At 38.3% G+C, this 12,497-nt stretch overlaps 1 protein-coding gene across 2 annotated transcripts in view; it reads left to right on the top strand.

The window, feature by feature from the left end:
- LOC121631689 (regulator of G-protein signaling 6-like) overlaps positions 1–12,497 on the top strand; it is a 42,178-nt gene that overhangs the window by 2,947 nt on the left and 26,734 nt on the right. The gene's annotated exons all lie outside the window — the stretch shown is intronic.

The following is a 12,497-nucleotide window of genomic DNA, read 5'->3' on the forward strand; positions in this document are numbered from 1 at the left end:
GGACAGTGAGAGGTCCTTTCAGTGTCAAGGGTAATTACCTCATCCCTGTGGTGCCTCACTTTCAATCACTACTGCAATATGACTGAGGGTTAGCTGAACTGGGGGCTAATTATGTGAACATTCAGCTGGGGAGAAGTAGCTAAATCTTCAGGACTGGGGTTGGAATAGCCAATTAGCAGGAGATATTTCTTCCCAGCTGACCAATAGATTGTTATTTCACTGCTGCTGCTGTGACTGCCAAGTTGTTAGAAAAAAGGCTTCTGTTGATCAGACCGTCACCATGGGATCCACTACTACCACTGAGCCTGAGTCTTTCTCACTGTGAAAAAAGAGCTACGAGCAGGCGGCAGTTGACAGATCCTGTCCCACTGTCCCAAATCTGCTGTTTCATCCTGCTCCTAATGGCTGCCCATTCATATAGCGAAGTAAACAGATTAGTGGAAGGATGGGTGAGACAGGATGTGAAATAATTGTTGACAGCCACTGCGCCATTTGGTGAGATTTTCTTTTTAGTGTTGTAGCTAACTTTGTGTCACTGTCGACTTCAGGGTTTCATGACAGCTAAAGAGTATTTGTTAAATCTTTATAATTAACACCTTCACTATGGAACCCACTTAGATAAACTGTCAGGGTCTCTTGAGTGTTCAGAATACTGATACCTGGTGCTGATTCTGGCAATAATGCTGCTTGCATGTGTGCCATGAATAGTGTCATATGTCAGGAGTTAGCAGGATATGGGGTAGTGGACACATAACAGTAACCTATGTGCTTCCAGTAATTAGTCAGGAACAATTTTTTTAAAAAGATAGTTTTTAAGATAAAGCTGGGATTCAATAATGAAGATGAGCAACCAAGTCAGACATAGGATTTCATCACAGTGTCACAAACAGGGGAAAAATCAACAAATGTTCTGCTAGACACATTGCAACGATGGATCCATTATTTCCACCAGCTAACACCACTCTACAGTGGTTTACCACTGCATATGGGTGGCTGAGCTTGTGGACATGCAGTCCATCTTAGTTGAACTTTGACCACTGTACACTGCAATGAATACCTGAGTGGCCACTAAAACCAACCATCCAGCCAGGCATAAAAGACAAAACTAAAACTGATGGATGAAATTCACTGAAAATAAACCACAATTAATATCTGGATAGACACCTTGTGAAAAGAACTTTATACTCTTTTTAGCCCACATGTTGGGCATGTTTCAGCTAGACTGCTTTTTTTCTTCTTCTTTTTTTTTCTTTTCCTTGAGGGTGTTAAGTCTGAACTGTGCTCATTTGTAACCTAAGTGTTTTCTCTGTCAGTTAATGCTACCATCATGATAAAAATTTAAATAATATCTTCCTTGTGGCTAACCTCAAACAAAGAATGAACAACTAAAAAACATTTTAAGCATTTAAACTCTTATTAAACACCCAAAAATAATAATTACCCTGTAGCAGAGCATATGCAGGCTCTCCCGAATAGCTTCAGTCCAGCTTAATATTGATACTGAGTCTTTGGAGCTTCACTGGAGAAATGGAGCATAGTTTTTTTTTAAATATTCTCTCATTTATTGTTTTGATGATGTTAAGAAATACAGCCGTGTTGTTACAAAAGCCCCTTTAGGCATTTAGATACTTGGAGTTTTAAGAGCTGAGTTTATTATTTACTTAATTTACATATTTACATACTCAGTGCCACTGAAGTCAAGCATTGAGATTTTTCTTTTAATCTGATACCCTTCTGTTGTTGTCATAAGTATTTGCATGTATTTGTGTTGCTATTTTCCATTGTAACAGAACTGTCGTTCATGCACGTTTATACACCCATGCATTCTAAGAAGCTGAGAACATACTGTGGTTGCATGTTTCTCTGGGCATCTTTGTAGATTTCACAGCGCAGCCTCATTACGTAATGCTGCACATGCCTGGAGGCAACACATTTAAGAAGCTAGATTCTGCTTGTCAGGAGGCTGCCTGGAGGAATATTCATCATTTCATGTTTTAGTCATATGCAGTGACAACAGACAGATTATTCTGAGGGTGACAGGACTTTCTGCCCATCCTGCATTGTAAATGCAATTTCTGATTTTGAGCTTTTATGGAGCAGATCTCAGAATATAGTGCAGCTGGAAAATCTGTGATTTTCACATACGGCCTAAATGCAATACCTTTAATTGAATGCATAATATCTGACACTTTACCTTAATCCCTGTCTGCTATAAAGTGTGAAAGAGGCCAAACAATAGAGAGGTGCTGGGTCTTTGACGGCTGAGTGGTCACGGCCTCTGGACTCAGTGGGTGGGCAGCCTGGCGCAGCGTGAAGGCGCTGCTTGCAGTGAGGCAGATGGCCACCAATATGTTCTGCTGCCTGGGAAAACACTGGCAGCCTCATCCCAAAGGCTTGAGCCTTGTCCTCTGGGAGACATCAGCAATTTACTAGAAGGATCTAAGGCTAGGCTTAGTGAAGAGTTCATATAAGTGTAATTGTGTTATATGTAGCAAAGAGGTGATGCCTTAACTCTTACAGCAATATCAACAACAAAAAAAACTGTTTAAGTTACTTGAGTAGGCTGGTAGAAAAAGGTGATTGTGATGTATTTAGCTACAAAAGAAGTTGAGTGCTCGGGAGAAAAGGAGGTTATCTGTTGTCCATGCAGCAGCACTATCTTGGTCTGTCTCCCGCCTCCCACGAGAAAAAGGAAGTGAAGCAAAACAAGTCAATAACTGCAGAATGTCTTATAGCTTCAAAAACAGAGGAGCAGAGAAAATTTCACATGCAGACATGGGTTGCACACATTCTCTTACCTACCTGTTTCTTGTGTTTCATTTCTTTGTTTGGCTTGTTCTGCATAGTAGACAGAATATGGTGGGTACAAGAATAGGGCTGGCACCAAGACAAACAGAAAGGAAACCATGAAGAGAAGCATAACTGTGCTGGGAAATGCAATTTAGTTGAGGGGAGAGGCCATTTTACAGCTCTGATGGGGTAAAGTTCACAAACTATTAATAGCTAACATCTCTTGTCCTTAAGTGCAAGTGTGTGTGTGTCTTCCCTTTTTTCTGCATGGCCATTTGGGGGCCTAAAGTCTTCTGAGATGTAATAATTTTTTTAAATCAAATCAAATTAAAGTTTATTTATGAAGCACTTTTCATACAAAAGCAGCATATGGATGTGTTTGAGTTTAAACAATGTTTTATAAATGCCTAAAGATTTTGAAGGTTGCAGTGCTCCTTATTTTATAAAAAAGTAAAACAGAACAACATATCAGGGATCGTACATTATCTTTGCTCTCTCTCTCTTTTTTTTTCCTTTTATGTGTGTATGTAGACTTAAACCATAACTAATTCGGTACCCTATGTGAGCAGCAGATTAACCAGTGAACCAACTTGTTTTCCAACTTTTTTCACACACAGTACTGTCTCTTAAAATTTTGCTTAAAATGTAAACAAAAAAAAAGTTTAACACATAACTTGGACAACAGAAAGTTTACTTTAAAAAAGATTGTTTATCACAAGAATTCTCAAATAAATGACAGCCCTTATATACGAGATATATTTGCATGTTAAAGCAAAATGTCATAAACAAACAAAAACTAAATGTAAAGCATGAATACCACCTTCATGTCTTTGGCTGGAGGTTAAGCAGTTTGGGGTTTAATTATGATCTGCTCCAAATTAATGCATTGTTTTCCTCCCATAGGCTTGATATGGTGCAATTTCCTTTTTACATTTTATACAATTTTATACTTTATATCTTTTGTGATAATTTGCATCATGCTACAGAATTCTATGACTACAGAATTTTTTTGCACCCTGCAGCTGTAGCATTTAGTTCACAGCCGGTTTACATGACACAGAGACATTGCACATACTTTGGTCAAAATCTCTGTTATCTTCCTGTGGATGCATACTTTAATAAGAGTGTTGAAATGAAATGGCCTGTTCAAACCTTGGCTCATCTTAGCTGTGCATGTAGCCATAGTGAGCGTCTATTCTTGCAGAGTTGCTTGCAGAGTCATTTTTAAAACTATCTTTCTGCTATTCGTCTTTCACTGCTTTTTTCAGCCCTTTTTCTGCTTCTTGCTAATTAATAATTGAAGCCCATTTCAAGCATTTCGTCTTCAGAAAAGTATCCTGTCCGCTGAGACACCATATCCCTCTCTCTCCCCATTCATCTATTCATACAGGCACATTTTGCACAATCATGTGGTATTTTTTATCCATGTGGGCTTCTTAATGTAAAGAGGGAATAGAACAAAGCATGCAAGAAACAATATGTTCAGATTTTGAAACCTCAACGAGACATTATACGTCTTATTCATATGAGTAGATCTTTTAATTATCTTTTAACCTTAAAGTGTTGTTACATATGGTAATGGTTGCTTACTCCTTTAGCGACACCTGCAAGGTGACTAACACAGGTCCTCACACCTTTGTCACTCCCTTAGACTAGACAGATGTTGAATTTAACATACCCTGAAGGATGGAGGAAGAAGAAATTCCTGTCACTGGTTAACCTTATCCTCTCTCACCATTCACATGTATGACTGTCAGCTGGTTGGGATTAAGATTATTTAGAGACAGCTCACAGAGGGAGGCTGTTCGCACAGCACGATTATATGGACACATATATAAAATTACAGCTCCAGTGGGACATTGTCCCTCCCTTGGAGAAGATGAAATTATTGTAAATGGCAGCTTCCCGCATCACTGGTTCACCAACTACAACAGAGATGACAGCTGGCTAGACTTGAAGGGCTAACAGAAGCACTCTAGTTGCTCTGGTCAGAAGGAAACTTCACTGCTTGTCTTCCTGCTGCCACCCATAAGTCACACTCTGTTGTCTCTCTGAAGGGGCCCATGGAGGGCATATCTCTCCTCTTTTAAAACTAACCTCTGTCCGAGGTGTTTATGAACCAGTATTTGCTGTTTCTATGTGCACTTAAGATAGCACACTCTAGCTAAACACTCTGGATATCATCTCTGCAACTACAGGGACAAGTTCACCCAGCTCTTTATCATGTAGGACTGTTTTAACACCATCTTCACTTGCACCATGGGAGTCTTTATCTGAGGCGCTGGTATGGGCTGAAGTCTTTGTGTTTCTATGCTAAGTACAAGTGTGGGTTGCTGGGTAGCTTTAGTGGTTGGGTCAATAACATAAAACAACAGTAAGAGCATAATGCTCAATCTGTTACATAACCAGCTACCATGTGTTTAATATCTCTTTTCCAGTAAAACAGGGACCAGCACATGACAATTCTGGAAGTCCACTAAAAACAAATTGTAGGTGAATAATAATTCATAGAGCCTGTATCCTGTGTAGACAGGATTATTTACCTCATCTGTAGAAAATAGCACTGAAATTAAAGTCTTTTCCACAGTGAGACAAGGCCTTTTCTGCGCCTCTCCTACTTAGTGTGTTTGCACATTGCTTACAACGTGCTCTCAAAGAAGCACATTTAATAATGTAGTCAGTGTTGGGGTTTTTTGGGAGTGGAGTATAAAGTGTGTTTGCATGCAGAGAGTGACAATAAAAGGGAACTTGATTTGGGGGAACGGCTGGCACTGCTGTGTCCCACTTTCCACTACCCTCCACTTAATGCAGAATGAAAAGGCTGCTTGAAATGGCACAATAGATGGAGCACACCTTAAATACCTTCATCTGTACTGTGAATAATCTCAGCATCTCTGCAGGATTCTGAATGAGCTCACTGAAGCCCTACAGAGCGGATGACATGAAAGAAGTGGGAATATGTATAACATGACAGCAATGGCCTTAGAGAGGATTTCCACTATGGATAACATTTCCATTAAGAGTCTTTTGGTTAATGTGTAATAACATCAGAGAGGAAACTGTTGGCCAGTTAAACTGTTTTTAATCACAACGATAAAAATTAAACTCCTGTTTCATCATGATGTACTGTAAATGCTATTGGGTTACTGGAACCAGTTTTGACATTAGCATGGTGAAAGCTGCTGGTTCTCGGTGCCTTGAGGTGAAACTATGACTTGTTTGAGTGAAATGACTTTGTGGCCAAACTGTAACCCTGCGGTAGTGCTGACACACTGAATTAGTAAAAATCTGCAATGTAAATGGAATACAAGCTGTTATGGTCCCAAATGCTTTGGTCACAATTGCAAAACAAAGCTTTCACAACAACAATGAGAATGTTCTAGGTGTCTATAATTAATAATCATAAGTACAGAAACTGCCTGCCAGAAGGGGATAAACAGAAGAATAAAGCAACAATGAAGACAATAAAAACATTACGTACAAATTCAAACACACTTCTTCTTGAATCATAGTTATGGTAAAATACCATTTCTTGAAAAAAAACAAAAAAACAAAAAAAAACAACTAATTACTTCGTAAGCGTGAAAAACAGCCACAGGGTTACGATTCCTGGTGTGAAATGATGTCATACAGACTAGACGTGGAAAACAAACAACAAAAACATTGTTCAGGTCTCCCCACAAGTGACATTTCCTCTTTGAATTTAGACATTATATTTGCTTAGCTTTATAACTCATTTAGAACCCCTTCAACAAAGCGTTATAACACATGAACATTGCTTCCTCAAAGCTGAAGATTTTCTATAAAAAAATCAGATTTTTACTTATCATATGACAAGCTCACTTGTTAAACTTAATTCTTCTTAAAATTTATTTCTGCAGACCCTCTGTTTTTGGCCTTCAAGAATGCACATCTACATGTTGTAGCATTTTGCTGCCACATGGGGGGGAGCAGCCTAAGATATAACATGTGGAAGCATTGGGCAAAGCTCTGTTTTATGATGGAGTAAAACTAAATAAAGTCTTAAAGGCAAAATAAGTAACAATGACGCCTAGTGTTTCAAATCAGAACCAAAGTCGAAAGAGAAAAACACGGAGAGCCTGCCACTCTGAGAGTTTCAGACTGCTGCTCTTTTGGCAACATAAAATAAAAAACGCTGTGCAGTTGATTTGGCAACCTTGAGGAGTCGCATATGATTGGTTAAAGAGTCAGGAAATAGTAAAACGCTATAGAGTGCACCGAAATTATTCCATCACTCTTATTTTGATGGAGAAAAGCTTGACAAAGATATTGTTGATGTAGAGAGATTGTTTATAGGGAAGCTTCCTTTTATCCCTCGCAACAAATGAGAACATTTTAAATTATTTTTACAGAAAAAAAATCCTAATTATTTAGCCTTTAAATGGGGAAAATTGTCCCATGCAGCTGTTGTCTTAGCTTTCTTTGGTTTTTGACACTTTTTGAAGAAATCTGTTGTAATCGACGCCTTCCTGTTTGAGCTAACCTTTGTTTACAGTAATCATCCGAAGCTAAAAATGGACTAATTGGTTATTTCTACTTTAAACGGGGTCTATAGCATGACAAAATTCTTCAAATCACAGATCACTGGCTCATTAAGTAACATATTTCCAGGCATCAGCACTGATAAAGTCTATAGTGAAGCTCAAATATATGGTTTTCAACACAATATTTCCTCAGATATCTACCTATTGTTATATAAAAAGTACTTACAATAATTCTAGTGTCTGGTTGTGGTAAGCTTTTCTCTCATCTCTTTTTACACCCAGTGTTTCTACATTGGACTACAGAGATTAACTTTATGAAAAGATCCTCTTTTCAAGGCACACGCATTTGATGAGCATAGGTTATTAAAGTGGAAAACCCAATCACTTGTGCGTGCAGCGTACAGCGGGAGCAGAATGGGTCTGCTTTTACTCAATTGAGCTGATGAAAACTTGATAGTTGATTGAGCAATAAGAATGCAGGGACAGATGGTTCATTTGTCCTGTTGAGCAACATTTTATTTCAGTGTAACATTAAAAAGCAATGCTTACACGAACAGAGACACTGGCACTCTGTGCAGAATTTCTAAATTTATAAATAAGGAAACATGGTGAATCAACCTGATTCTGGTACATTGTTGCTCCACTTTTCCTCTTTTACAATTTTATCTTCTTCATGCCTCATTGCCAGCTGCAAGTTTAACTCCTACTTGTTCAGACCTCAGGAGTCCTATCTAGAGATGTTCCTCGCCTCCCGCTTGTCCTATTTTCTACTCTGACTAATCAAAGAAAAGGGAGTATTTCGTCACAGCTGGCAGCTTTTTTCTGTGTTGATTCATTTTGTTTTGTGTTGGCAGACCAGTCACTAATGGAAATCTCCTCAATATGCTGAAAAGAGCTGATGAATTTCTCAAATTTGTATTATTTTTCAAATTAAAAAAAAAAATCTACACAGTATTTGCACGATTGCAAGATATTTCATGTTTTAATATCTGAATGCTTCATTAGACATTTCCATCTCTGCTCAGGCACTAAAATAAGCTTTCAGAGAATGAAAAATAAGCACACAAAATTGAAATGGAAGTTAATTACTACTGACAAAGGCAATGAGCATCATGCTGCAAAAGTACAGCTTGTTGAACAATGAGGACTGGATGAAATATTCTAATCAACAACACAAAATGCCGTGTGATTGCAGCAAAAACCGCTAACACTTATTTTTGTATTGTTGTACTGACACATCATACAGGTTGAATGTGAGAAATGAGTTTTGCTTTAAATAAGATGTTTGATTTGGATGAATGAGGGACAGAGAAAGAGGAGTACAGAGTGTCTTTGTGTAATGTTGAACTGCAGGTAATGACTGAAAGCGGAATTGATGTAACTCCAACTATGTCTGGCTGAAGCAGGAATGAGTCACCCATGCCTAAATGTTAATCAACCCAGCTGGCTAGTCTGACTAAACATGTCTTGACCAGGCCATTTAGTTTTGTTTTGGGGGAGTAGGTAAGAAGGATCAGGTACATTCCCTGTCCTCTGGTTCACTTCAGACTCTGTAACCCTGCCTCACAGGATTTGTCTCTTAACCACGCTGTCACCACAGTTCCCCAACATTTAAAAATTAATCAGATCCTTGAGCGTTTGTGTGCGTATTTGCAGCCAGAGCCATAAAGGTCTAAACAACTCATTCGTCAAATATGACACTGTTATCCTCAGGTGCACAGGGAGATTTCAAATTGAATTTGTGACCTTAGGAAGGCTACGCTATTTGTCACTGTTGGAGGGAGATAGATAATTCCTTTTCTACTTCTTCCTTTTTACATTGAAAATAATTGCAATTGTTGGAGACCTTGCTGTCTATCCACTCTCGTTTCCACTTCAATTATTTTGTCAATAATTCATACAATAGAGGCCAAATCCATAACAAAGATATGAGTGCTTACATTAAACTGTGTGGCAGAAAAACTTTTGAAAGTACCTGAAAATGAACCCTGATCTTATTTAGCTTGCTAGATAAGGGCTGAACATGCCCTTAAACTAGTCCACAGGGAAGAACTATCAGCAGTTTAGATTAAAAGGGCTTCTTTTGCTCTATTCCTGCCATGTGCACAACCACATTCTCTAAATCAAGAATCCTCTACCAGGGCAAGAAACTATTATTAATCCTATCCTCCTATCCTGTCCTCAACTAGCTGCTTAGAAGTGTCAGGCAATGTGAGCTTAATTCATTTAGGCACTCCAATACATCCAGGCTTTAATTTGACACCACTGCATTTGCTTTGGTTGGAAATTGGCCTTCATTAGTTGATAGAAAAGTAGGAAGGGAGTGCTGAAGCTTTTAAGCTTGTAATAGTCATCAAAATGCATGCTGCTGATTCCAGAGAGACAAGAAGTGGTAATGATGGTGCATTTGGGTGGTTTCACCAGAAAAGGCTAATGTGGTTATTCCCACGCTTTGGAGGTGCATCTGGCAGAAAGCAGCAAATGCACATTCATGATTATGTGATTTATTTTCCACAGCAAGCGCACAGCAGGCTGAATATTACTGTGGAAAGTCAATGAATGAAGAAGGGGTCAGCTGCTGTTGTTGAGGTGTGACATTCATGTTCTCCTGATAAGATGGCTCATTACATGTCATCCACAGTTCAGCCCCATCAATGTGCCCTTTCAAACTAAGCCAAGATGTAGTATTTCAAATATAACAGACCATTCAGTGATAGATTGGCACTGCTGACAACATGCAGGGTTCATATCCCCAACAACTTCCCATCAATAGGCCTAATGCCTAAATGACTTGTCAGATTTAACAGCTTAAAGTAATTTTATGTATGAAAATTATTCAGTGACTTAAAGAGACAGTCTAACAATCACACCCAATTTATGCAGCTACTGGCAAAGTTCATGGAGGTATAAAGCTAAATATGATCAAGCAAGCTGATGCAGATGAGACTAAATTAATGATTTAACCCACAGTAAGGCAGCAGTAATGTTAAATGTCATGCAGATCATCTATAACTTTATGAATAAACAAAAAAATCTCAAATCAGAAGTCAACCTGTTTCACCCTTTTTACTCTGATCACAACAGTCTCATGTATCCTGGCTATAGAAATATAAACTTCCATAATCTGGGCTATATTTTCTTACATGAATCCACCTGAGAGCAGGATCTGGGTACTGACAATCTCCATTTGCCAGTTGAACAAGATTTTTAGTTTTACCCACATTAAAGATGGAGTGAAAGAATAGCAAATATAAAAAAAAATTATCATTTTTAAAAAAAAAAATAGATCAGTGTTTTACTTCTTTTTGTTTTCTTTTTTTCTTTTTTTGTATGTATGTGTGTGTGGCTATGAGTAACAAGGAAGATTAGTTGCTTTTGTTTAACGAAGCAGGTATTTTGCAGAGCTCCGTTATTATTGTATAAACAGCAACATGAGACAACATTCAGTGAAAAATTTGCAGGGGGAACTCAATACTCAGTAATCCATCATAATCTCATGGAACATATTTCACTGTGTGTGAAGGCATTGGATCCATTTCATACAAACGCACCGGATCAGATTTGAGGTCAGGTTGTTAACGTTAATCTTTCTCTACCTGCCCAATGTTCAATCTTCTTTAGTATAATTAAGACAAACTGCCTCCATTTTTGTTCACTCCAGATGTAAATTTATCACCTCTAAATACTTCATTACGTATTTAAAAAAAGTTTTAATTCATACGTTAACGTTTTGCTAACCAGACTGTTCTAAAAGAGAAATGACATTAAAGGAGGAAATGCTTTTTAGAATATGTAAAACCTTTGTTTAGAGGATATTTTGTCCCTTTTGGAAGGAGTGTCTCAGTTTTTGTGTGGTTTAATCTGTGTAATACAATGAAATCGATAATTCGTCATCAAAATAAGATTCATTTTCTCTGTTTTAAAGAAAGTTTGGCAAACTTTGCAACACAACAGGGAGAAAACGCTAAAGTTTTCCCTCTTCTTATTTTGATTGAAGTTCTCCCATCTGTTTAACATCGAAACAATATCACAGTTGCCTTTGTGGAAGAAAATAATAAGACAACTCAGATGTCCTGTAAAGCTGGTGTGGCAGTGCAAACATGCTCTGCAATCACTGTCTGAATTACAGCCTGCTGTCACACACAGATAGGATGTAGCTGGGGAGAAAATAGAAAAAGGACACTTCAGTTTGAAATATGTTGAGGGGATATTAGATCACAAAGCATGGCTAGTTCCTCTTTAGGAAGCCTTCTCAATAATTCAAGGAAGTACGATGGTTAGGCTGCAAATTCTAGCTTTGCAGACATAATAGATGGTTCATTTTTGGCTCCCCAGGGGTGAAAGAATGCAAGATTTATGAGCAAATTTAGTTGCCTCCTAGTAATGCATTAGATACTCACTGAAGGTGCTCGGTTGACTTTATAGATAATCAATCAGAAGTAAGTAAGGATTTAATGCCTTGAAACACATCCATTGCGGTGTTTGCATTGTACAATGTATTGATTTAACTCAGGAATATATCCTGCTATTAAACACATTTTTTCTGCTTATCATGCATTTGTGGGAGCTTCTGATCATCACAGGCCTCATTTAGTTTCAACAAATTCTTAGGTCATTATAGTTTTTTATTTAAAAAGTACATGTGTATTACAATTGGAGGAGTGATGTGTGAATGAGAGGATGATAGTAAGACTAAGGCAAGCGCTGCAGACATCTCCTCTGCAGGTCCCTATCAGGACACGGAGTCTTTGCCTCAGGGACTGAGGGCAGCAAAGCATATTAGAAGTGTAGCACTGCCTGCTGCCTCATGGCACTATGAGATGAGATTTTACCTCTGCATGTCAGCCCGGCTTTCCAAATTTCATTACCTGTACATATGAGTTGGAAGTAACAAGGCTTTATTGCCAGCACTGCAAAGCCATCGTCTAGTAAGAGCAGAGCTGTTTTCATAGCTCCTCATTATATCTGAAGTGATGTCTTTTACAAAGAAAATCCTTGTACAGATCGATTTTTGACAACAGGTTTGCTTTATGTGAGTATCCAAGGATCAGGGATGATCCACTTACTATATCTAAAATCAAGTCACTTAAGAAAAGAGCCAGGACAGGTAATGGGAAATATCAGGCTTGCGGTAGCAGCTGTGTGTGGGTGACAGAAGTACAACAGCAGAGAATAAGGGAGGGAGGGATGGAGCTTAATTAT

The sequence above is a fragment of the Melanotaenia boesemani genome, chromosome 20 (genome assembly GCF_017639745.1).
Source record: "Melanotaenia boesemani isolate fMelBoe1 chromosome 20, fMelBoe1.pri, whole genome shotgun sequence".
NCBI classification, from domain to species: Eukaryota; Metazoa; Chordata; class Actinopteri; order Atheriniformes; family Melanotaeniidae; genus Melanotaenia; species Melanotaenia boesemani.